Source organism: Tachyglossus aculeatus, chromosome 4 (assembly GCF_015852505.1).
Source record: "Tachyglossus aculeatus isolate mTacAcu1 chromosome 4, mTacAcu1.pri, whole genome shotgun sequence".
Taxonomy (NCBI): domain Eukaryota; kingdom Metazoa; phylum Chordata; class Mammalia; order Monotremata; family Tachyglossidae; genus Tachyglossus; species Tachyglossus aculeatus.
The window spans coordinates 98,624,697-98,650,695 of record NC_052069.1 but is presented as its reverse complement, the minus strand read 5'-3'; positions in this window follow the sequence as shown (position 1 = coordinate 98,650,695).

Below are 25,999 nucleotides of genomic sequence, written 5' to 3'. Positions count from 1 at the left end.
AAATCCTGCGGGTCTTTTCTGCACATCTCCTATGGCCACCCTTTCCTCCCCATCCAAGCTATTACTACACTGTTAAAAAGGTCAGGTCTTGCTACGGATAGACTATTGCTCTCCTCTACTTCAGAGCCTTATTGAAGGCACTTCGTCTCCAGCAGGCCTTCCCTGACTAAGCCCTCCTTTTCTCTTCTCCCACTCCCTTCTGCTCAGCTTGGCTTGCTCCCTTCATTCATCCCCGCCTCTCAGCCCCACAGCACTTATGTACATATCTATAATTTTATTTATTTATATTAAGGTCTGTCTCCCCATCAAGACTGTAAGCTCTCTGTGGGCTTGTTACATTTTTACTATTCTAATTATTTTGTTAATGATGTGCGTATAGCTATAATTCTATTTGTTCTGACTGTTTTGACACCTGTCTACATGCTTTGTTTTGTTGTCTGTCTCCCCCTTCTAGACTGTGAGCCCATTGGTGGGTAGGGACCTTCTCTATATGTTGCTGACTTGTACTTCCCAAGTGCTTAGTACAGTGCTCTGCACACAGTAAGCTCTCAATAAATACAATTGAATGAACGAATGAATGGGCGGGGACTATTTCTGTTATACTGTTATTGTACTCTTCTAAGTGCTTAGTACAGTGCACTGCACACAGTAAGTGCTCAATAAATAAAATTGACCTACTAACCATTGCATTAGCCTCCTCACCTCTCCCCAAGCCTCTAACCACTTCCTTCCCTCCCCCAGTAAATAATATTCATTCACTCATTCAATCATATTTATTGAGCGCTTACTGTGTGCAGAGCACTGTACTAAGCACTTGGGAAGTATAAGTTGGCAACATATAGAGACGGTCCCTACCCAACAACAGGCTCACAGTCTAGAAGGGGGAGACAGACACAAAACCAAACAAAACATATTAACAAAATAAAATAAATAGAATAGTAAATATGTACAAGTAAAATAAATAGAGTAATAAATCTGTACAAACATATATACAGGTGCTGTGGGGAGGGGAAGGAGTGGGGGGGTTGGGAAGGGGGAGAGGAAGGAGGGGGCTCAGTCTGGGAAGGCCTTCTGGAGGAGGTGAGCTCTCAGTAGGGTTTTGAAGGCTTTGTTTAATACATATTGAAACAATGAAGCATCACTCAGCTTATATCTCTCCTCTCCTTAGAACCCTCCACTGGCTCCCCGTGTCTCTCCCCCTCTAAGAAAAACTCCCCAGAATTGGCTTCAAGGATCTCCAGCTCTTCAAATACTATTCCCCAACCCTTTCAGTCATTCATTCATTCATTCAATCATATTTTGAGCTCCTATTGTGTGTAGAGCACTGTACTAAGTGCTTGGGAGAGTAAATTACAACAATAAACGGACACATTTCCTGCCCACAACGAACTTAAGGTCTAGAGCAGGGGAGACAGGCATTAACACAAATGAATAAAATGACAGATATGTACATAAGTGTTGTGGGGCTGGGAAGGGAGAAGAGCAAAGGGAGGAAGTCAAGACAGGGAAGGGAGTGGGAGATGTGGAAAGGTGGGGCTAAGTCTGGGAAGGTCTTTTGGAGAAGATGTGCCTTCAATAAGGCTTTGAAGGAGGGGAGAGTAATTGTCTGTTGTATTTGAGGAGGGAGGGCATTCCAGGCCAGAGGCAGGACTTGGGCTAGGGGTTGGAGGTGAGACAGGTGATATCAAGGCATAATAAGCCAACCTTCTAGGGGCTAATTACCTTGTATCTGCCCCAGCTCTTAGTATAGTGCTTAACAAATATTTACAAATTTTATTAATGTCATTATTATCAATACCATGTTACCAACTCTCTTGCCTCTATCTCCTTGTTCATGCTGTTCTCCTGGCTTAGATCACCCTCCCTCCCTTACAGTAAACAGACCGTGGTTCTTCCTCAATCAATCAATCATATTTATTGAGCACTTACTGTGTGCAGAGCATTGTACTAAGCACTTAAGTACAATATACAATATTGTACAATATAACTCAGCTGGTAGACAAATTCCCTGCCCACAATCAGCTTGCAGTCTAGAGGGGGAGACAGAAATTAATATAAACAAATAACTTATGGATATATACATAAGTGCTGTGGGGCTGAGTGAGGTGTGCAAAAAGGGAGCAAATCCAAGTGCCAGAATGTCACAGAAAGGAGTGGGAAAAGAGGAAATGAGGGCTTAGTCAGGAAAGGCCTCTTGGGGAAGATGTGCCTTCAATAGGCTTTGAAGATGGGAAGAATGATTGTCAGATATGAAGAGGGAGAGTGTTCCAGACCAGAGGAAGGAGGTTGTCAGTGAGATGGATGAGCTTGAACTACAGTGAATAAGTTGGCATTAGAAGAGTAAAGTGCATAGGCTGAGTTGTAGTAAGAGAGCAGCAAGGTAAGGTAGGAGGGGGCAAGGTGATTGAATGCTCTAGAGCAAATGTTAAGGAGTTTCTATTTGAAGCATTCAAATCCCTTCTAAATCCCACCTCCTTCAAAAATCTTTTTCAAATTAATTTCCTAGTACCATAAGCCAACCCTAGGATTTATGAACTTGTTTATAACTTCCTTACCACTCATGTGTATATGTCTGCTGAATTTATCAATTCTGACCTCGAGTTGTAAATACTTTTTACGGTCATCTCTCTAGCTAGAGGTAGTTCCTTGTGGACAGGAAGTATAACACTTTATTACTCTGTTTTTTCCAAGCACCTAGTACAGTAACAATGCACTAAGTTGGTGCTCAATAAGTTCTGCTATTATTACAAAAGAGGTTTTGGAAAAAAAAAAACTGAGAGCTTTAAAGGGACAGATGGCATTAAAATCATTCCAATCAAAAAATAGGTCCCAAACTCATTCTCAAATATCAATGCTATTTATGAAGGTATATTCCTAGGTTTTCAACTATTCTCTTCATTTCTTCTTCTCTTCATTCCTGTGAGCCCCTGATTACTAGAGATATGTAAGCAGTATATCAAGAATAGTTACTTTTTTAAAAAATAGTATTTGTTAAGCGCTTACTATGGGCCAAAGACTACTATGTGCTGGAGTAGATATAAGCTAATCAGATGGGACACAGTCTGTAACCCACATGGGGCTCACAGTCTTATTCCCCATTTTACAGATGGAGGAACTGAGGCACAAAGAAATTAAAGTAACTTGCCCAAGGTCAAATGGCAGACAGGAGATGGAGCCAGTATTGGAGCCCAGGTCCTCTGACTCCAAGGCCCGTCCTCTATCCACTAGGCCATGCTGCTTCTCTCATATGAAAAATGTTGAGGTGTTCTTTAATACAACCTTTAAATTCTAAAGATTAATGGTGTTCAATCTGCATTATAGAGAAAGAGAAATAAATGCTATAGGGAGAAAAAACCAAAGATATTAAAGAGCTGTAATAGGTCCATGTGCCAAAATGCTAACTACTGGCCTGCAATGCTACTCCTTGCTTTTTCATGCCATGATGGTAAAGGACCCAAGGTGGCTGGAATTCACTACCAGTCCCAGAGGGCAGAGCTTAGACAAAATAACGTTTTCCTTCTAAGAATTCCTTACACTGAAACTAAAGCCAAAAGGCTTGGTTTTTTGTGGGGGAGGGTGAAATTCCAGGTGTAAATTTTACTTCATTAGGTATAAATTTTGAAAATGATCATGGAGAAGAGGCTTTCTTGTTTAGGAGATAACCCTTATAGTTTCTCAAAACAGATTCCTATTCCCCCAAAAGACTGGTAATCTCAACTTTGTTTTCATTGGTGTGAAGACCAACTCACCTTTCCTTATTTCATCTTGTGCTTGTCACTACTTAGGACTTCTTCCTCCATGGTTATTCAAGCCCATGCAGAGCCACACCTGTTACTCCTGGGCAGATCAGAATATCACATTCTTACCTCTCTAAATAAGAATTACTGGCTGCAGTCACACATCAGATGCTGCAAGCCAGGATCACTCTTTAGTACTGACTACTTTTACTTTCAGCAGGTAGGGGATGCTTACTTCACTCTTTAGAAGAAGCAACAGGAGTTTTTCCATTTGCTTTGTTTTCCCATAGTTCCTGTGGAAAGAAGCACTGCTGCCCTGATTCCTTGGATGATATTTAAAGGAAACAAAAAATCCCTACACTCTACATTCATGTTTCTTTTGTCAGAAAATCAATGGCAGAGAGAGATAGTTCCTCACAGTAAGCCGTAATTTTAGTTATGTGCAGGAGGTTATAGTTTCAGCTCCTCTATTCACTTGTCCATCACTTTGGGGACACAGTTCCTTTTGTCCTGTTTACCCAGGGTAGCTTTGAAAACCTGTGGAACAATCACTGATATCCAATGTGGTTCAGCAGACGCCTTCTTAGATACCACATACAGCAAGTAAGGACCAGTTAATTTTCTCTCAACATTTACTCCCACTGAAAAATGTGTTCATCTGATTATCACATTTCAAAAAATATTGGTTAGAACAGCTCAGGGAAAATATATTATAAGCCTGCTACTATTTCATCTTAGAAATCCAGTAGTATGATGAGGGAATAAATGCAGAGTTTACAAGGTAGAAGGGTTGAGGTGAATAACACTGAGTTCAGGGTTCTACCATCTCCATCAGGTATGAAAAGTAGGTGGGCTGCTAGACAAAGGTAACAAAAATAATAAAAATAATAATAAAGGCAATGTAATAAGCCCCAGCCTAAATGAAGGGAAATTACATTTTCCTTTTCCCAAATTTGCATTTTCCCAAATGCAATAGCAATTGCAAATTTCCCCAAATTTGCATTTTCTTTTTCCCAAATAATTGTGGTATTTGTTAAGTGCTTACTGTATAATCTTTGTACTAAGTGCTGGGGTACATCCAAGATAACAAGGCCAGGCACAGTCCCTGTCTCCTATGGGACTCACAGTCTAAGTAGGAGGGAGAACAGGCATTGAGTATCCATTTTGCAGATGAGGAAATGGAAGCACAGAGATGTTAAATGATTCACCCAAGGTCACAAAGTAGGCAAATGGCAGAGTTGGGATTAGAATCCAGGTCATCTGACTCCAAGCCGCATGCTCTTTCTACTAGGTCACATTGTTTCCCAAATTATATGTTAAAGAGCTGGACTTTTATGATGCAGTTTTGGTATTGAGGTGACATAAAAAGTCATTTTAGAGGGATTTTTGAGCAAACTGTTGTGATAGGCATTAAAATCCTGCTGTCATTAATATTAATGGGTGCTAATTTGAACAATGCACATTGTACATTTGGCAGTCCTCCTACCAAACCCATTAACGCTGGTCTCACCACGATGTCATGGCAGCAACAAGCCCCTTTAATGGGTATGTACTCCCTGACTGTTCTGAGACTAGCAGCATCAATCAATCACTCACGCGATGGTATTTATTGAGCACTGACTGTGTGCCGAGCCCTGTAATTAGGAGAGAACACCTCAGTAGAGTGGGCAGATATGTTCCCAGCCCACAAAGAGCTCACAGGGACGTTTCAATCTATTTAAAAAAAAAAAAAAACCAAAAGCAAAAAAGCTACAACCAAATTCTTAAATTATTAATCGTGAGCTATCCAAAGGTGGCACTGAGATGAGCTCCCAGGTGTGTAACTAACTGTTGTTCTGCTTAGGAATGTAACTGCCAAGTGCAATGAGCTTTGCAGGTCCATTGCCACCTGGGATATATTACAAGGACTTTCTATCACACTTTGGCTAAGATTATTATAATTGCTTTCACCTTTATGTATCATGTCAAAATCCATTCATCTAAACTGGCCCAGATTATCAAAGAAAAATGCTAATAATTTTTAGAATACATTAAAAATTCCTTAACGTTTTCAAATTTAATATGGGCATCATCATCACACAATATTTGTGAAATGTTCTAGTTTCGCAGTTTCTTTTGCAATGTATCCAAATCGTTTTAAATGTGCTCAACTAGTTGGCACAATCAGAATAACGTTATCATTAAACTGAAAGCTTGTAGAGATAAATAAAGAGGAGAGCCAACAAATGACAGGCCAAGCCACATGAATACTAACCTAATACCCTAACTTTCCATGTTGGTTGCTTATAGTGTTGCTTTAACTGCTTTTTATTTGCCAAGCACTGGGCTAAATTCTGAGAAGCAGTGTGGCCTAGTGGATAGAGTGTGGGCCTGGGATTCAGAAGGACCTGGGTGCTAATCCCTGCTCTGCTGCTTGTCTGCTGTGTGACCTTGGGCAAGTCATTTCACTTCTCTGTGCCTCAGTTACCTCATCTGTAAAGTGAGGATGAAGACTGTGAGCCCGATGTGGGACATGGACTTTGTCAAACCTGATATCTTTGTATCTAGCCCAGTGCTTAGAACAGTGCCTGGCACAGAGTAAGCGCTTAGCAAATACCAGAAAAAAAGTGACATTTTCATTACATATTGTAGCTGCTATTACAAGGATCACTTTCATTTTACAATTATAGGCAAGTTGTCCACTTGTTTCTCATCGAATCCCACCTGTCTTTTACTTTGATCTTCAACTTTTTATTATAGATGATCTTCATCCTATTGGATTGTATCTAAATGGGGTTATAAAAATTGTTTAATTTCATCTGGGAGATGGCCACATACCAGAAGAGGTCATGCGATGTATTCAAGTATTTTACCTAAGCTTCCAAAGATGACATTCTCTGGACTGCAAATGAAATAAATGTGCCAAAACAGTTAATGAGGTTTTTCAGTAGTTATCAAATGCTGAAGATGAGCATACTAAAATGAAGCTATACTCCCCTTCCCACAAGTTACAGGATGCCCAAAGATGATGTCTAAGAGGAATTACATTAGACTCTCACACTCTGCTGTTCCTGTGACCACATGAGATCTGGGTAAGGGGTGGCTCTGGGAAGGAGTGGTAGTGGAACCTCTGAGGGGAGGAGATTGGGGAGAGAGAGAAAGAGAGAGAGAGAGATCTTGCTGCTTCTCCACCTCAAGTCAGTGTTTGAGATAGGAATCCCTAATCAAGCACTTGGTGACTATTGACTCACTGCCTGCCCCTAATGCTTTCCAAGAGCTTAGTACAGTGCTCTGCACACAGTAAGTGCTCAATAAATACGATTGAATGAATGCACTGTTCCCCCCTCTTCACTAGCACTGCTTCTCTCTCCTCAACTGCACTACTCCTCCCTTCCTTCCCCCACTGCTCCTCCCCCCAACCCGAATTGCTCCTCTCTCACGATTTAAACTATCTCCAGGGGCCTAATAATAATAATAATAATAATAATTATTATTATTATTATTATAATAATACTGTTAATGGAGTCAGAGGTCATGGGTTCAAACCCCAGCTCTGCCAGTTGTCAGCTGTGTGACTTTGGGCAAGTCACTTAACTTTTCTGTGCCTCAGTTACCTCATCTGTAAAATGGAGATTAAGACTGTGAGCCCCCCGTGGGACAACCTGATCACCTTGTAACCTCCCCTGCACTTAGAACAGTGTTTTGCATATAGTAAGTGCTTAATAAATGCTATCATTATTATTATAATAACAATAATGATTGTGGTATTTGTTAAGTGATTGCTATGTGCCAGGCACTGTGCTAAGTAGTGGGGTAGATACCAGCAAATCAGGCTGGATGCGGTCCCTGTCCCATAAAGGGCTCACAGTCTTAATCACCATTTCACAGATAAGGTAACTGAGGCCCAGAGAAGTGAAGTGGCTTGCCCAAGGCCACAAAGCAGACAAGTGGCAGAGCTGGAATTAGAACCCAGGTCCTTCTGACTCCCGAGTCCTGGCTCTATCCACTAGCCACGCTGCTTTGGTATCATCCACACCTGATACTTCCTTCTGATCTTCCTAGGGCAGGGAATCCAAGAAAAAAGTACTGAATTCACAGTTCTTGTCACTTAGGTAAGAACCTCAATCTATGTTGGAGAGGGAGGGGATTTTGAAATATGAGCACTCTCCCATTTGACATAACCAGCAGAAAGATTGGCCACCTCATCCTATCCTTCTCTAGGGCACAATAAACAATAGACCCAATGACATGACAAACTATTTTCCAGGGTTCAATTTCACAATTCTAGTGAGTTTTCTGAAAATATGACATTATTCAGGACTGCTTCAGTGTCAAATGATTTCTCTTGAGTCATTGCTATGTCCTGCTTGCAATCTCTCCTGTCATCTTAACATAGAGCCTGGTTCAACATTTAGTTTTTCTCCACCTTTCTGTGAAAAGTGAAGATTTGTAAATTGGCCTCCTCACAGTAATAGCATTAGAATTTATTAAGTGTTTTCCCAGAAACAACGATCACCAGGGACAACTTTTTGTTCCATACGTACTCTCCTTAATGTTCAAGTTTATCTTTTCCATTCATGCATTCATTCAGTAACATTTATTGAGTGCTTACTGTGTGCAGAGCACTGTACTAAGCACTTGGGAATTACAGTTCAGCAACAGAGACAATCCCTGCCCACAATATGCTCACAGCCTAGAAGGGAGTAAACAGACATCAAAACAAGTAGCATGGCTCAGTGGAAAGAGCACAGGCTTTGGAGTCAGAGGTCATGGGTTCAAATTCCAGCTCTGCCAATTGTCAGCTGTGTGCCTTTGGGCAAGTCACTTCACTTCTCTGTGTCTCAGATACCTCATCTGTAAAATGGGGATTAAGACTGTGAGCCCCCCCCCGGGGGACAACCTGATCACCTTGTATCCCTCCAGCATTTAGAACAGTGCTTTGCACATAGTAAGTGCTTAATAAATGCCATAAAAAAGTAAACAGACATCAATAGCATCGTTATAAATAAATAGAATCATAGATATATGCATGTCATTAATAAAAATAAATAGAAGTATGATAATAATAATAATGGCATTTATTAAGTGCTTACTATGTGCAAAGCACTGTTCTAAGTGCTGGGGAGGTTACAAGGTGATCAGGTTGTCCCACGGGGGGCTCGCAGTCTTAATCCCCATTTTACAGATGAGGTAACTGAGGCACAGAAAAGTTAAGTGACTTGCCCAAAGTCACACAGCTGACAAATGGCGGAGCCGGGATTTGAACCCATGACCTCTGACTCCAAAGCCCGGGCTCTTTCCACTAAGCCACGCTGCTTTCTAAATATGAATGAATATGAACATATATACACCAATTCTGTGTATATCATCCATCATCCGCATCATCCATCAGATTTCTTCAATCAGACAAGGCCGAAGAAGATCATAACTATTCATTTTTGATAGAGGGATATGGTTAACAAGATTGATCTTTCAGAAGAAGCTCTGTTGAAACTCCTTGGAGAAGGGTATTAGCCCTTCAAAGAGGATCTCTTACCAGCAACACTTTCATCTTTGAATTTGGTCATTCAGATTTTTCTGAAGTGAAGCTACTTCTGTGCCTCTCTTGATAGTTATTTCAGAGCTTCTTTAGCTCGTATTGGGCCAGAGATCGTGTACAAAGAAAAGAGAAATGAGAAGGAAAGAAACCCAGGTAGGGCCTTGCTCAACTCATAGAAAGAATGAAGTCTCAGTTTAGGGCAAGTGGAAATAGTAATGATTATACGATGGCATTTATTAAGTGCTTCTTATATGCTAAGCATTTTGCTGCTGCTTTTTGCTGCTTTGTTTTGGAGCAATTGAGACCCAGAAGAAAGTCCTGCACTTTTGATTGAAATATCTGGATGGTGGTCAAAGCCAGAGTCGGACATAGCAGGTATTTGCCCAGGGCTGATCTTTTGAATGGGCTGATTTTTCCAGGTTTTAATTCTGCCCATGATTGGCAAGAGGGTAGAGACCCCAAGAGCATTCAATCAAGCAATCAGTGGTATTTACTGAGTGCTTACTGTGTGCAGAGCACTGTACCAAGGGCTTGGGAGAGAGGACCAGGTGGAGCATGGCTGCAAACACACCAAACACAGCCTACTTAATAATAATGATGATGGTATTTGTTAAGCACTTACTATGTGCAAAGCACTGTTCTACTTACTCAGTGCCCCTCTTCCCTCATCCTCCCTCCTCCTTCTACACTCTATTATTGAGGAGGGTACTCCTTAATAATAATAATGGCATTTGTTAAGCGCTTACTATGTGTGAAGCACTGTTTTAAGTGCTGGGGGATACAATGTGATCAGGTTGTCCCATGTGGGACTCATGGTCTTTATCCCCATTTTGCAGATGAGGTAACTGAGTCACAGAGAGTAATAATAATGATAGTATTTGTTAAACGCTTACTATGTGCCAAGCACTGTTCTAAGCACTGGGGAAGATACAAGGTCACCAGGTTGTCTCATGTGGGGCTCAGTCTTAACCCCTATTTTACAGATGAGGGAACTGAGGCCCAGAGAAGTGAAGTGATGTGCCCAAAATCACACAGCAGATACAAGCAGCGTGGCTCAGTGGAAAGAGCACGGGCTTGGGAGTCAGAGGTTATGGGTTCTAATCCCGACTCCGCCACTTGTCAGCTGTTTGACTTTGGGCAAGTCACTTAACTTCTCTGTGCCACAGTTACCTCATCTATAAAATGGGGATTAAGACTATGAGCCCCACGTGGGGCAACCTGATCACCTTGTATCCTCCCCAGAGCTTAGAACAGTGCCTTGCACATAGTAAGTGCTTAACAAATGCCATCATCATTATTATTATCACAATACTACAGAGCTGGTAGACATGTTCCCTGCCTGAAGCTACCATACAGTCTAGAAGGGGAGACAGGCATTAATATAAATAAATCATTAATGGATATAGGAAATAATTTATGAATATAAATTAGGAATCCTCTAGCTCTCCCCTCTTCGTTATGGTGTGACTGTTTAAAGGCCCTGGGCTTCAGCCTTTCACAACCTTGGACTTAACCATATCCAGTTCCCTTTTCACTCCAATCAAAAATAGACTTCCCCTGTAGGCTGTAACCTTACTGGTAGGCAGGAAACATGTCTACCAACTCTTTAATATTTTACTCTCCCAAGTGCTTAGAACAGTTCTCTACACCTAGTTAGCATCCAATAAAAATGACTGGTTGATAGATTGACAAACAGGAAGCTTTTCATTTCATTCATTCAATCGTATTTATTGAGCGCTTACTGTGTGCAGAGCACTGTACTAAGTGCTTGGGAAGTACAAGTTGGCTACAAATAGAGACGGTCCCTACCATCCCTACATAAATTAGATGTAATTTATTAGTAGTAGTAGTAATATGTGCCAGGTGCTATACTGAGCACTGGGGTAGATACAAGATAATCGGATTGGACACAGTCCCTGTCCCACCCTGGGCTCACAGTCTTAATCCTAATTTTACAGATGAGGTAACTAAGGCACAGAGAAGTAAAATGATTTGCCCAAGGACACACATAGACAAGTAGAAGAGCCAGAATTAGAACACAGGTCCTCTGATTCTTAAGTATGTGCTCTTTCCACTGACATAATAATAATAATAATAATAATGCATGAGGCTCACAGTCTTAATCCTCATTTTGCAAATGAGGGAACTAAGGCACAGAGAAGTGAAGTGACTTGCCCAAGGTCACACAGCAGACAAGTGAGCCCACTGTTGGGTAGGGACTGTCTCTATATGTTGCCAACTTGTACTTCCCAAGCACTTAGTACAGTGCTCTGCATACAGTAAGCGCTCAATAAATACGATTGATTGATTGATTAGAACCCAGGTCCTTCTGACTCCTGAGCCTGTGGTCTATCCACTAGACCACACTGCTTCTAAATGGTATTAATTGTATAGCCATTCTGCTTTTAAATGGTATTTGTTAAACACATACATCATGTCCTGTTTTAAGCACTGGGGTACACTAGTAAAGCAGATTGGACACAGCCCCTGTCCCACATTGGATAATCTAAGTTGGAAAGAGAACAGATATTTTATTTCCATTTTACAGTTGATGAAAATGAGGCACAGAGAAGTAAAGTGACTTGCCCAAGGGCAAATAAATAAGGAATCAAGGTGCAGAGCCAGGATTAGAAACCAGGTCCTCCAACTCCTAGGTCCATGTGTTTTTCTCATGCTGCTTCTCAGAATTGTTTATTGAGTGCTTATGGAGTACTGGGCACTTTCAACTACTTAGGAGAGTACAATGGTAGGAAGACAAAAGTTCTCTGCCTTCAAGGAGCTTACAGTTGAATAGGAGAAGACAAGCAAAATCTATTTTCAGATAATGAAAGGTCTAGGAGTCAAACTATAGCAGTTTTACAGACCTTCAGTTTGGTCTAATTGTAAATGCCATTTTGTGACCTCACTCTTGTCAGCTTTCCAAAGGACAGACATGTCTTCTTCATTCATTTTCTACCTCTTTTTTACTTCACGTCATTGCACAGTGTGCTGCCTAAGTAGTAAAATTCAGGGGCAGAATACCACTTTGTGTCATTGATAAATATAATGTTAGCTCTGAGCAGAGTTTGCCAGGTGTGGGCTGGTTCAAAACCTCAATTTTCTTCTGAACAATTCTCAACGGTTCTCTGCTGATTCAAAGGAGTGGTTTATACTCCTCTGCACTTCTTAAATGTGCTGCCAGAGCATAGCCATTTCTGTATAGGAATTCCTGAATGATTGATTCAAGGTCTTTCAATGATATTCTTAGTTTGTTGAGCCAAGTTTTTGTTTCCCAAAATTAGTAGTGTGATACAATATTCTAGGGTCCTTACTGTGTCCTCCAACTTTGTTCATTTAATAGGTTGACTAAAAATGGACCTTATACTTAGCCATGTTTTCCTTTTTTTATGGTATTTGTTAAGTGCTTATTATGTGTCAAACATTGTTCCACATCCTGGGGTTGATGCACATTAATTAAGTTGGACAGAGTCCCTGTCCTGTATGCCTGCACGGGGCTCACTATCTAACTAGGAGTGGGAACAGAAGAACTGAGGCACAGAGAAGTTAAGTGACTTGCCCAAGGTCACACAGTAAGCATTTGGCAGAGGTGGAATTAGAACCCAGGTCCTCTGACTCCCAGGTTCATGCTCTCTCCACTAGGCCATGCTATTTTTCCTTCATCATTGATGGAGAAAGGATCTTACAGAGGTCCTCTAATACTGACATTAGGCAGCCATATCTTGTGCAGTAATCTTTGTGTCTTTATAAACTTTCTTTGTAGTTGCTTGAGTTCAAATCTACTGACCAATGTTTTTGTAAGTTTTAATTTCACAACCTATACTCCTGTATCTGATGTGCATGAAAGTCTTGTCTTGTGATTCTCATAGAGGTCTGAAAGACACTGAGGCTCGGAGGGTATGGTTAGCAATATTTTTCAGTAGGTGGTCCAGGAGGAGGAGGTGACTAGACATTCCCATATATTTTTAAATAATTTTTAACTTTCTCTCACTCTAACATTAGATTGTAAGCATCTCGAATGTAGGGAATGAACCATGCCTTGCTTTTTTTGTACTCTTCCAAGTGCTTATTACAGTGCTTTGTCCTTGGTCGGTACTCAATAAATGTCACCGATAATGATTGTAGTGATCGTCAGTCATAGAAAGCAGTGAAATTTCATGGTAGTTTCTGCAGTGAGGTGCCTCCTTTTCTTCTTGAATAGAATGATAGTAGGGGCATCTTTGAAATCTTGTCACAATTCGTCAGTGCTTCGTAGGTTGAGGAAGAGCCAGTCAATGTAATTGAGCTAATGATAATAATAATAATAATGATGGCATTTGGTAAGTGCTTATTGTGTGCCAAGCATTTTACTAAGAGCTGGGGTGGATACAAGCAAATAGGGTTGGACACAATCCCTGTCCCACGGGGGGTTTATAATCTTAATCTCCATTTTACAGATGAGGTAACTTAGGCTCAGAGAAGTGAAGTGACTCACCCAAAGTCACACAGCAGACAAGTGGAGGAGCCATGATTAGAACCCATGACCTTCTGACTCCCAGGCCCGTGGTTTGTCCACTACGCCATGCTGCCTCTCAATTAATCAGCCAATGCTATTTATTGAGCACTTACCATGTGCAGAGCACTGTGCTAAGCACCTGGGGAAGTACAATATAACTGTTAGAAGACATGTTTCCTACCCACAGGACATACTTGAACACACCCTTCTTATTTAAATTCTGTCAGGTTGCACCATCGGAGTTGAAGCTTTGCCATTCTTTCTAACCAAACCACATTGATGACATCCTTAAATGTGGTTGTGATAACCATGTTTTCACATGTTGGTAGATAACATTTTCATAGAACATCATCTTCAATTAAAATCATTAGTAATACGATACCTTTAAAGCGATTATAATAAATGCATCATACATTTAGAAAGGATATGTCCATGTGGGAGAAGTTTAAGGCAGGCAATCAATCAATGGTATTTAATTAATCAATGGTATTGTGCATTTACAATGTGCAGAGCACTGTTCTAAGCACTTAAGAGATTACAATACAACAGAGTTGGTAGACATATTCCCTGTCCACAAGGATCTTACAATCTAGAAGGAGAGACAGACATGAAAATAATCAATGGTGTTTATTGAGCACTTACTGTGTGCAGAGCAATATAGGTTTGAACATTCTGAAGTTATCTCCTTTTTCTGTTAATTTCAGTCCTCTTCTAGTTAAACTCTTAATACTCAATATTGTGCCTGTAAATTTGATAATATAATAATGACCATTAATTTTAATTACTATGCAAAGCGGGTTATTGAAACAAGCGAATCCAATGAGACACAAATCAAATAAGGTAGTTTAAATGATTACTCACCATTTGGAGATGGCAATTCCTAGGGACAAAGCCAAAGCACCTTGGCCAATAGACATAGTCTGGCACCAGATGAAGAGAGAGATGCAGAGATGCAGGGTAGCAGGGAACCAGAGAACAAAAATAAAATAAAATAAAATAAGATAAAATAAATGAGCCCTCTATCTCCTTTTGAAGATCACACCTCTGGCCAGACAGGAAGTGTCCATGTGGGAGAAGTTTGGTCCAGGCAATAAAGGTGGGAACTTTCTGAGACTGCCCTTTTTTCTGCTAATGTCCGTCCTCTTTTAATTAAATTCTTGCTGGTCAATGTTGTCCCTGTAAATACGGACCACTCTTTTAAAAATGTATATTGGGATGATTAATGTTCTACGTGGCCACTCATGGTGTCTTTAAAGGATCTCTTAGCACTTAAATTCCTACAGTTATGTCTTGGGGGAGTAAGAGTTCTGATTCTTATTTCAGATATTAATCTAAGGTTTTCTAACTTAAAAATTGTGCCATATCCTCTTGGTCTTTGATGAGGGTGGAACTATCTTTGCTCTTCACTAATGCTTCAGGGTGTAAATCCTGTAAATCCATAGACACTCTTCAAGTATGCATTAAAAACCTTAATTTGGTTTCTGCCATCAACGGCTTGTACCAATTCAGCCTGGATGTCCCACCCTCTGTCACAAGTAGGGTGTGTGGATATGTTGACTTTATCATTAATGAAAATTAGGAAAGTACTTGGTGACAATCAGTTGTGGATTCAGGATCAAGCAGAGTGTAAAGAATATAAACACCCTTCTGGCCTTGGTAGCAGATGATGGTATAATAAAATGGTTATAATGCTTAGATTTTGGGTGATCTCAGATATCTTTCTCTTATCTGGTAAGAGTTTTTCACTCACCACAAATGAGAAACCTTCTGTTGGTGGTTATACACTGATGATTAGAACATTCACTGAGTGGAATAGATTTAAAGCATTTACTGAGAAGATGTAGTGGACTCTGTTTACTGCTTCAACACAAATAAACAATAAATAAAAATAAACACTGCCTAAGGCATCTGCAACTTCAATAACTTTGGAGAATTCCCTCATGATTTCCTCACATACTACTATATAGATGGGAAGGGCCCAAGGCCAGTGGCAGAAAAACTAAACAATCATCAAATTCTCCAGGCTGTAAGCAGCTTCTTAAAATTATGTCCCCGGGGCATGGTGGACTTTAACTATCAGGGACAACACTTCTGGACTGGTGGGCAGGGAATTTGTCTACCAACTCTGCTATATTTTACTCTCCCAAGTGCTTAGGACAGTGATAATAATAATAATAATGTTAATAATAATAATAATAATAATGATGGTATTTGTTAAGCACTTACTATGTGCCAAGCACTGTTCTAAGTGCTGGGGGAGATACAAGATAATCAGGTTGTCGCACATGGGGCTCACAGTCTTAATCTCCATTTTACAGATGAGGGAACTGAGGCACAGAGAAGTTAAGTGATTTGCCCAAAGTCACACAGCTGACAAGTGGCAGAGCTGGGATTAGCACCCATGATCTCTGACTCCCAAGCCTGAGTTCTTTCTCTGGAGCCAATCTACTTCTCTATCTGCACACAGTAAGCACTAAATATCAACTGATTGATTCATGGACTCCAGTCTTTGGGGGAAGCCCCATGGATAGGTCAGTGGACTGGGATTCTCTGGGGAAAGTTGTGAGTATGCCCCATATTGGCTTTCCTCATTGAAGGCTCTTGGATCATCGCCAATGAGGTGGGATTCCCTGCGAGTTGTTACTCTTTACTACTCCTGAAGCTTATCCCTACTAGCTGCAGGGATCCCTTTTTTGGACTCCCATCATCCACAAATCTCTTCAAGGAGCCATAATTATGGAGGGAAGAACCAAGCAGGAAACAACCCCACAGTTTTCATGGGCATAAAATGATCATACCAGAAATTCTGAAAACCATCTGCCTGGAATGGTGGAAAAGTAGCTGTAGGCAGAAGAAAGCACTAGACCATTTAGGAAAACTATATATATTTTTAGAAAGTAAATGATTTGTTACTCTGGAAAATTTTAGTTTCATAGTAGTTCAAGATTTTTTTCCTTCTACAGTCTGCTATAAACATCTTACTACTCTAGAGGTCCCAGTGTGCTGATGACACTTGGGAATTATCTAATTCTCATAATAATTCATTAGCAATTGCATCACCAGCTCTAAACAGCCAACCCAAAAAAGAGTTTGACGTAAGTGCCTTGGTGATTCAGGCAAAAAGCATCATTTAACTGTCATTTGATTAAATTAAGGTTTGTTTTTTTCCTTCCTAAATTCTCAAATAATTGTGCTTAAATTTATGTCAGAATTTATGAGCAGGATATGGAGAAGCATCATGGCCTAGAGGGTAGAGTACAGGCCTGGGAATCAGGAGGTCATAGGTTCTAATTTCAGCTCTGCCACTTGTCTGCTGTGTGACCTTGGGCTAGTCACTTAAGTGTGGCTTAGTGGAAGGAGCATGGGCTTGGGAAACAGAAGTTGTGAGTTCTGATCCCAGCTCTGCCACTTGTCAGCTATGTGACTTTGGGAATATCACTTAACTTCTCTGTGCCTCCGTTACCTCATCTGTAAAATGGAGATTAAGACTGTGAGCCCCATGTGGGACAGCCTGATTTCCTTGTATCTACCCCAGCACTTAGAACAGTGCTTGGCACATAGTAAGTGCTAAACAAACACCATCATCATTATTATTATTGCTATTATTCTCTGTGCCTCAGTTACCTCATCTTAACATGGGTATTAAGACTGTGAGCCCCATGTGGGACACGGACTGTGTGCAACCTGATTAAGTCATATCTACCCCAGGGTTTAGAACAGTGCTTGGCACATAGAAAATGCTTAATAAATATGATTACTATTATTATTAGTATTTTGACTACAGCAGTGATATCTTTGGGACTTTAAAATATTGCTCTCCTTTGATTTGAAGATCATGCTAATGACAATGATAATTTTATTGGGGTGGGCAAATGCAGCTGATAAAACAGATGAGAGACCCATAATCTCATTGTGTGATTGTCACTATTAATCAGTCAATAGCTCAATTGTATTCATTGAGCACTTACTTTGTGCAGAGCACTTTATTAAGCTCTTGGGAGAGTACAATATAATAGCATAACAGACACATTCTCTGCCAGCACAACTTTATAGTCTAGAGGCGGGGGCAGACATTAATATAAATAAATGAATTTAGGATATGTACATAAGTGCTGTGGGTCTGGGAGGAGGGATGAATAAAAGGAACAACACAGGGTGATGCAGAAGGGAGTGGAAGAAAATGAAAAGAGGGCTTAGTCAGGGAAGGTCTCTTGGAGGAGTTGTGCCTTCAGTAAGGCTTTGAAACTGGGGAGAGTAATTGTCTGTCGGATAAGAGGAGGGATGGCGTGCCAGGCCAGAGGCAGGACATGGGCAAGAGGTTGGTAGCAAAATAGATAAGATTGAAGTACAGTGAATAGGTTGACATTAGAGGAGTGAAGTGTGTGGGCTGGGTTGTAGTAGGAGAGTAGTGAGGTAAGGTAAGAGGGGCCAAAGTGATTGAGTGCTTTAAAGTCAATGGTAAGGAGTTTCTGTTTGATGAGGAGGTGGCTGCGCAACTACTGGGGGTTCTTGAAGAATAGAGAAACATGGACTGAACATTTCTGTAGAAAAATGATCCAGGAAGCTGAATGAAATATAGATTGCAGTGGGGAAAGACAGGAGGCAGGGAGGTCAGCAAGGAAGCTGATACAATGATCAAGGTGATATAGGATAAGTGCTTGGATAAAGGAGTTTGGTAGGAGTTTGGATGGAGAGTAAAGGATGGATTTTGGCAATATTGTGGAGGTTGAAACAACAGGATTTAGTGAGAAGCATCATGGTATGGGAAGCAATATTGGCATAGTGGATAGAGCACAGGCCTGGGAATCAGAAGGTCATGGGTTCTAATCCTGACTCCACCATTTGTCTGCTGTGACCTTGGACAAGTCACTTCACTTCTCTGGGCCTCAGTAACCTCATCTGAAAAGTCTGTGAGCTCCATGCGGGACAGGGACTGTGTCCAACTCAATTTCCTTGTATCCATCCCAGTGCCTGGCACATAGTAAGCACTTAACAAATTCCACAATCATCATTATTATTATTACTAGTGATAGATTGAATATGTGAGTTGAATGAGAAAGAGAAGACAAGGATAATGCCAAGGTTGCAGGTTTGTGAGACAGGAAGGATGGTGGTGCTGTCTACGGTGATGAGAAAATCATGGGATGGACACGGTTTGGGTGGGATGATAAGGAGTTCCGTTTTTGACATTTTAAGTTTGAGGAGATGGGAGGGCATGCAAATAGAGATGTCTTGAAGGCAGGAGGAAATATGAGACCTCAGAAAGGGAGAGGGATCAGGGCTGAAGATGTGGATTTGGGAATCATCTGCACATAGGTGGTAGTTGAAGCAATGTGAGCAAATGTGTTATCCAAGGGAGCGGGTGTAGATGGAGATTAGAAAGCAACCCAGACCTGAACCCTGAGGGAAGCCCTCGGCTAAGGGATGGGAGGCAGAAGCAGAGCCTGCAAAGGAAACTGAGAATGAGCAGCCAGAGAGATAGGAGGAGGACCTGGAGAGGACCCTGTCCGTGAAACCGAGGTTGGATAATGTTTCCAGGAGAATGGGGTGGTTGACAGTGTTGAATTTAGCTGCTTGGACAAGGAGGATTGGGATGGAGTAGAGACCATTGGATTTGTCAAGAAAGATACCATTTGTGTCCTCTGAGAGGGTGGTCTCTGTGGAGTGAAGGGACGGAAGTCAGATTGGAGGGAGTCATTGAGAAAATTGGAGGAGAGGAACTTGAGACAGCAGTTGTAGACAACTCACTCAAGGAGTTTGGAGAGGAATGGTAGCAGGGAGATGCGGTGATAACTGGAGGGAGCCGTGGGGTCAAGGGAAGGTTTTTTTAGGATGAGGAGATGTGGGCATTTTTGAAAACAGTGGGGAAGAAGCCACTGGAGAGCGATCAGTTGAAGATGGCCATTAGGGAGGGCAGAAAGGAGGGAGCAAGTGTAGTGGTTAGAGCACAGTTCTGGGAGCCAGAAGGTCATGGTTTTTTTTTTTTTTTAACCATATTTATTGAGCGCTTACTATGTGCAGAGCACTGTACTAAGCGCTTGGGAAGTACAAATTGGGTTCTAATGGGTTCTAATCCTGGCTCAGCCACTTGTCTGCTGTGTAACCTTGGGTAAGTCACTTCACTTCTGTGTGCCTCAGTACCTCATCTGTAAAATGAATATTGAGACTGTGAGTCCCACATGGGACAAGAACTGTGTCCAACCCAATTTGCTTGTACTCACCCCAGTGCTTAGTATAGTGCCTGGCACATAGTGAGCACTTAAAAAATGCCATAATTATTATTATTATTATTGATAAGGTGCAAAGGGATGGGATCAGAAGCCTAAGTGTAGGAGGTGGATTTTGAGAGAAGGCAGGCGATCTTCTCTTGAGATACTTCCAGGAAAGATGGGAGAGATGAAGAAGGTGCAGGAGGAGGGAGATACTGGGGAGGGGCATGGTAGATTTTAGGGAGATCGTACTTTATAGTTTCGATTTTCTAAATAAAATAGGTAGCCGTGTCATTCATTCATTCATTCAATCTTTTTATTGACGATTACTGTGTGCAGAGCACTGTACTAAGTGCGCACTTGGGAAGTACAATTCGGCAACAGAGACAATCCCTACCCAACAATGGGCTCACAGTCTAGAAGGGGAGAGACAGACAATACAACAAAACAAAACAAATAGGCATCAATAGCATTAGTGACAAAAGATTGGGGAGGTAGGGGGTTTCTGGAAGGAGTGAAACATCTGGAACAACTGGTGAAAGCAGTGTGTGTGGTGGTCAATAAGAATGGAGAAGTAGTTTTGCTAAGAAAAGGAAAGGGCAGAATTAAAGCACACAAGAATAAACTTGAAATGGATGAGGTTGGTCTGATGTGTAGATTCCACCATCAGAGCCCTGCGGCTCATGCACAAGAGTGAAGGAAACGGACTGCATTACTCCTTGCGCTACAGTTTGATTTGATACCCACATTGATTGACAAAGTTTTCCTTTCTCCCTCCTTATATCAGGATCCTCTTTCACCTCTACCATAGGAAAGTCACTCCATTTCTCATTGCCACATGCTAGGCTCATCAGTCTTCAGCTGCTGTCTCCCAATTTTGAATTGGTATGCGACCTGGTTTAAGGTTTTGTGTCACTGTTCCATTAAAGCATTTATATGTTCCCTGTTTATATGCAAGGTTGATACAAGCTTATTGGACTTTAAGCCAATTTTAGAAGATTGATCAGACATTGCTTTGCTAGGAAATGCCAATTTGCAGCCCAGTGCCTGTATCTATGGTTGTGATGGGGCTCTCTCCTATTGACTCTCAGAGTCTAGCAAGCCAGTGCTGAGCTGCATCCCCCCAAAAAAGTTGATTTAGATCACGTCTCATCACTCCCAACTGCATTTTTATTTGACACACATTTAAGCCAGTCCAAAGTAGAGAAACCTATCCATCACACACATGCACGCACACACACACACACACACACACATATTTTCCTTACAAGTTTCCTCTTTTAACCATTTCTTATTTTATTTTATTCCTATTTAGAATTTGTGGTTGTGTGCATTTTTATACATCAAGATAGGGGCCTTAGTTTTCTCACTCTTTTTGCTTTGGGTAAGGGTGCTGCAGGTAAAAATGGGCAGTCACTTTTCTAGAGACACATATACAATAGGGAGATGCCAGGAAATTTTCCTTTCCATGCCTCTGTTAACAAAATGCTTAAATGCTAATCTACTGGTTTGTGATCCACCAGAACTCCTTGATAGAATTATATCTTTGTTTTACATGGCTGCATATCTATTATTCTTATTATATTACCCCCCAAACTCCATCTGATTGTTCCCGCTGACAGCACAGATGTTATGTAAAAAAGCTTTATTTTTTTAGCCCATGGAATGATAAATTGCTTATGAATTTTTAAACAGGTATGTCTTCAAAATGTAATTACACCGCTGTTCTTAGACATGGGATGATACATTTTCATTCAGCTACATACTGTCTGATAGGGCAAAAGTTGTTTATTTAATGGTAGTATAAAAAAGCAGTAGAGTTGCACATCACTATGCAGGCGTATCCTGGAACAGAGTCAATCTTCAGACCCCTGAAGACTGGCAGAATGTGAGGAATGTGGATGGAAAGAGTGATGAGGAACTCCATGTTGACCCAATCTTCCCTTTAGGGGCTGGGTAACTGAGCTTTGGAGAGGGGTGCTTGAGTCTGTCTTAGCACTGAGGTAAAACGAAGTGTTTGCTACCCCAGCAGACAGGAAAGGATTAAAGAAAAATAGTTTATGACAACGCAGGGGGAAGAAAAGATAAAATCTTTAATGGCAGCTCTTTAATCCTCTGACATCCTACTCCTCTGCTGCGAAGCTGAGGTCCTTGGCCATATAATTCAAATTAGCAGCAGGAGGAAAATCTGCAGTCCTGAAGTAAAACTGTCATTGTCATTATATAATCTTACTGGACAGTGTTCTCCCAATCTATATTGTAACGCATGTAATGCAGAGTCCCTGCCAGCCCATCAGAATGTAAATGTACAAAATTATACTCTGAGCAAAGTTCATTGAAAACTGAGGCAGATTTCAGTACATGTGTCACGTGTGGATTCTTAAGGGTCCCCAAATACAGTGAAGCTTCCCTGAGTTTTTCTGTAGAAATAAAACCACAGCATGAGAACTAGGACGTGTCTGGGAAAGTAATAAAGGAAGAATATTGTGGTACTAACTGTAGGAAGGGAAAGAAAATATGAGACAAAGCACAACTGAGGAACATACTCATCTCACTTTATACTAACTCTCTCCGAAAGCTCATCTGCACTGATGGCTTATTACTACCTCGATTATGATGATTCCTTAATCTATCTCCCTAGCCCCAACTTCCCCAATCTGCAATTTTGAATTTCCACTTGCCTGCAAGACTTCTCTATATGGATGGTCTGTTGCACCTCAGACTCAGTATGTCAAAAACTGAACTCATCTTCCCTCTTACATCCTCTCCTCCTCCTAACTTTCCCATCACAGACAGCATCACCCACAGTCCTGGCATTGCCCTTGAATATTGGTTCTGTCTCAACTCTCAACTCATTCTGTGGCTAAATCCTATGGGATTTTCCTCCATGATGTTTCCTGGTTCCAGCCTTTCCACTCCATCCGAACGGCCACTACCCTGATTCAGCAGCTAGACTGCGGTATCACTGGTCTTTCTTCCTCTAATCTCTCCCCTCTCTAATTTTCATTTTCACAAAAAAACCTTCATTTTCTCATTAAAAAGAAATTCCTGATCATTGGTTTTATGGCATTCCATCAGTTTCCTCACCTTCTTACTTATCCACTCTCTTCCTGTACCTTGCATTCTCCATTCCTCCCAACTCCCAAGCTCACCTTCTGCTTACTCCTCCAACCCTTCCTCCTTCCTGGAACTCCCTCCCACTTCAAATCTACCAGACCACAGCTCTCCCCACCTTCAAACATTTTTGAAATCCCCCCTACTCAAGAAGGCTTTCCCTGTTTAACATTTCTTTTCTCCCTATTATCATCTCTCCACTCTTGTACCTCCTTAGCACTTGAAGGACTAAAAGTAGGGACCAACCCACAAATTCATTCAATTATATTTATTGAGCACTTACTGTGTGCAGAGCACTGTACTAAGCGCTTGTCATTTTACCCTCCAGGATTACACTGCTATAGGTGGCTTCTCGAAGACACTAGTGCACTGTATCTCCTGCCTTCATTCCCCATCCCATTTTCTGTGTCCCCCATCACCACCACAGCAACCAGAAAAGCAATCGAAGCACAGCCAGGGGCTTGAGGAGAGTGATGTTACCTGTGAAGACATAGGATTCCTTCAATACCCCCCATCTTGGTTCATTAGCCTCATGTTTTTCCCCAGTATTACTAATACTACTACTGCTGCTACTTTGGAGAAGCAGCGTGGCTTAGTGGAAAGAGCACGGGCTTGGGTGTCAGAGGTCGTGGGTTCCAATGTCGCCTCTGCCACTTGTCAGCTGTGTGACTTTGGGCAAGTCACTTAACTGAGAACTGAGAACACAGAGAACTGTGCCTCAGTTCCCTCATCTGTAAAATGGGGATTAAGACTGTGAGCCCCAGGTGGGACAACTTGATTACCTTGTATCTACCGCAGGGCTTAGTACAGTGCCTGGCACGTAGTAGGTGCTTAACAAATACCATTAAAAAAGAAAAGCATACTAGGATGCTGGCTTACAAGGAGGCTTATTGTCTAAAAAAGGGGTAACAGGCACCTAAGCGAAGCAATATCCTGATGAATTTGGTAGAAAGAATAAGAGCTGCAGAAGGTTCCCGTTAGAGGTGGGATGTTGTGGCTTCCCTCCGTGCAGGCGGTGCCATCGGGAGTCCAGAGTTCCCAAGCTCCCCAACATCCTACCAGCCGGCCAGGTGGGCTGCAGCCCCCAGGGGACGGGGTGGCGCTTAACACACCTCAAGGCGCCAGTGGAGGAGGAGGAGCCCGGTGTCCCATGGCTTCAGCTCCACCTTCCTGAGACGCTTCCTGAGAAGCAGCGTGGCTCAGTGGAAAGAGCCCGGGCTTTGGAGTCAGAGATCATGGGTTCAAATCCCAACTCTGCCAACTGTCAGCTGTGTGACTTTGGGCAAGTCACTTAACTTCTCTGTGCCTCAGTGACCTCATCTGTAAAAGGGGGATTAAGACTGTGAGCCCCCCGTGGGACAACCTGATCACCTTGTAACCTCCCCAGCACTTAGAACAGTGCTTTGCACATAGTAAGCGCTTAATAAATGCCATCATCATCATCATCATCATCATCATCACCTTCTGCCGGGTGAGCATCCCCAGAGGAACCCGCCTTGCAGTGGCACTACCCCCACCCTGCGCCATCTTAGGACACTCGAGGCTTTAGCCACTGTGAGCATTTATGAAGGTGGAGCCAGAAAGGGCATTCTGTTTGACAGACTGTTTTCCGGGATCACTGAATCACTGATCCCCCTCCTTAGCCCCCTCCTTCCTTTCCCCCTCCCCCCCTCCCCATCCCCCCCACCTTACCTCCTTCCCCTCCCCACAGCACCTGTATATGTGTATATATGTTTGTACGTATTTATCACTCTATTTTATTTGTACATATTTATTCTATTTATTTTGTTAATATGTTCTGTTTTGTTGTCTGTCTCCCCCTTCTAGACTGTGAGCCCGCTGTTGGGTAGGGACCGTCTCTATATGTTGCCAACTTGTACTTCCCAAGTGCTTAGTACAGTGCTCTGCACATAGTAAGTGCTCGATAAATACGATTGAATGAATGAATGAATGCTTGGCACATAGTAAGTGGTTAACAAATGCCATTATTATTGTTATTATTATTAGTTCTACTGTGAGTTGTGGTATTTACTAAGGGCTTATTATATGCCAACTCAGCACTGGGATAGACACACAATAATTAATTTGGATTCAGACACTCTCCCATTGGCAACTGTTGAGGCACAGAGTTCAGTGTTCACAGGAGAGGGTCCCAGAAGCACCCACTGAGGGCAGGGACTGAGTCTGTTCTACTGCACTGTCCCAAGAGCTTAGTACAGTGCTCTATACACAGTAAGTGCTCAGTAAGTACAATGGGCTTACTGACCCTTGACACGGTTGTGAGTGCTTTCTGTTACTCTTACCTAGTGGTGTGAGCCCATCACTCCCACATTTAGTGGTTTACGTGGTTGCTTTTGTTCATTCCTTTATTCACTCAATCATATTTACTGTAGCACTGTACTAAGCACTTGCATATGTACAATATAACAATAAGCCCACAAATGAGCTTCCCAGTCGGGAGGGGGAGAATAAATCCATCAGTGGGAAACAGCATGGCCTAGTGGAAGGACCCCAGGCCTGAGAGTCAGAGGCCCTGGGCTCTAATCCCAACTTTGGGCAAGGTCACTTCACCTCACTGGGCCCCAGTTTCCTCAACTGCAAAATAGGGATTCAATCCCTGTTCTCCCTCCTCAGACTGTGAGCCCCAGATGGGACAGAGACCATGTCTGACTTGATTGACTTGGACTTACCCCAGTAGTAATAACTGTGGCGTTTGTTAAGTGCTTATTATGTGCCAGGCACTGAACTAAGCGCATAGCTGGGTATGCAGGCCTAGGGGTGTTGTTCAGATTGGTGGGAGCACAGAAACAGCAACTTTTTCGTTCAGCCACTTCACCCTTGCCCGAGTCAAAGAGGAGAACACCCCTTCGCAGCTGAGCGTAGCTTTGCCCTCCAAGCAGCAACAGAGCCTGGGCTGGCAACCTCTGCT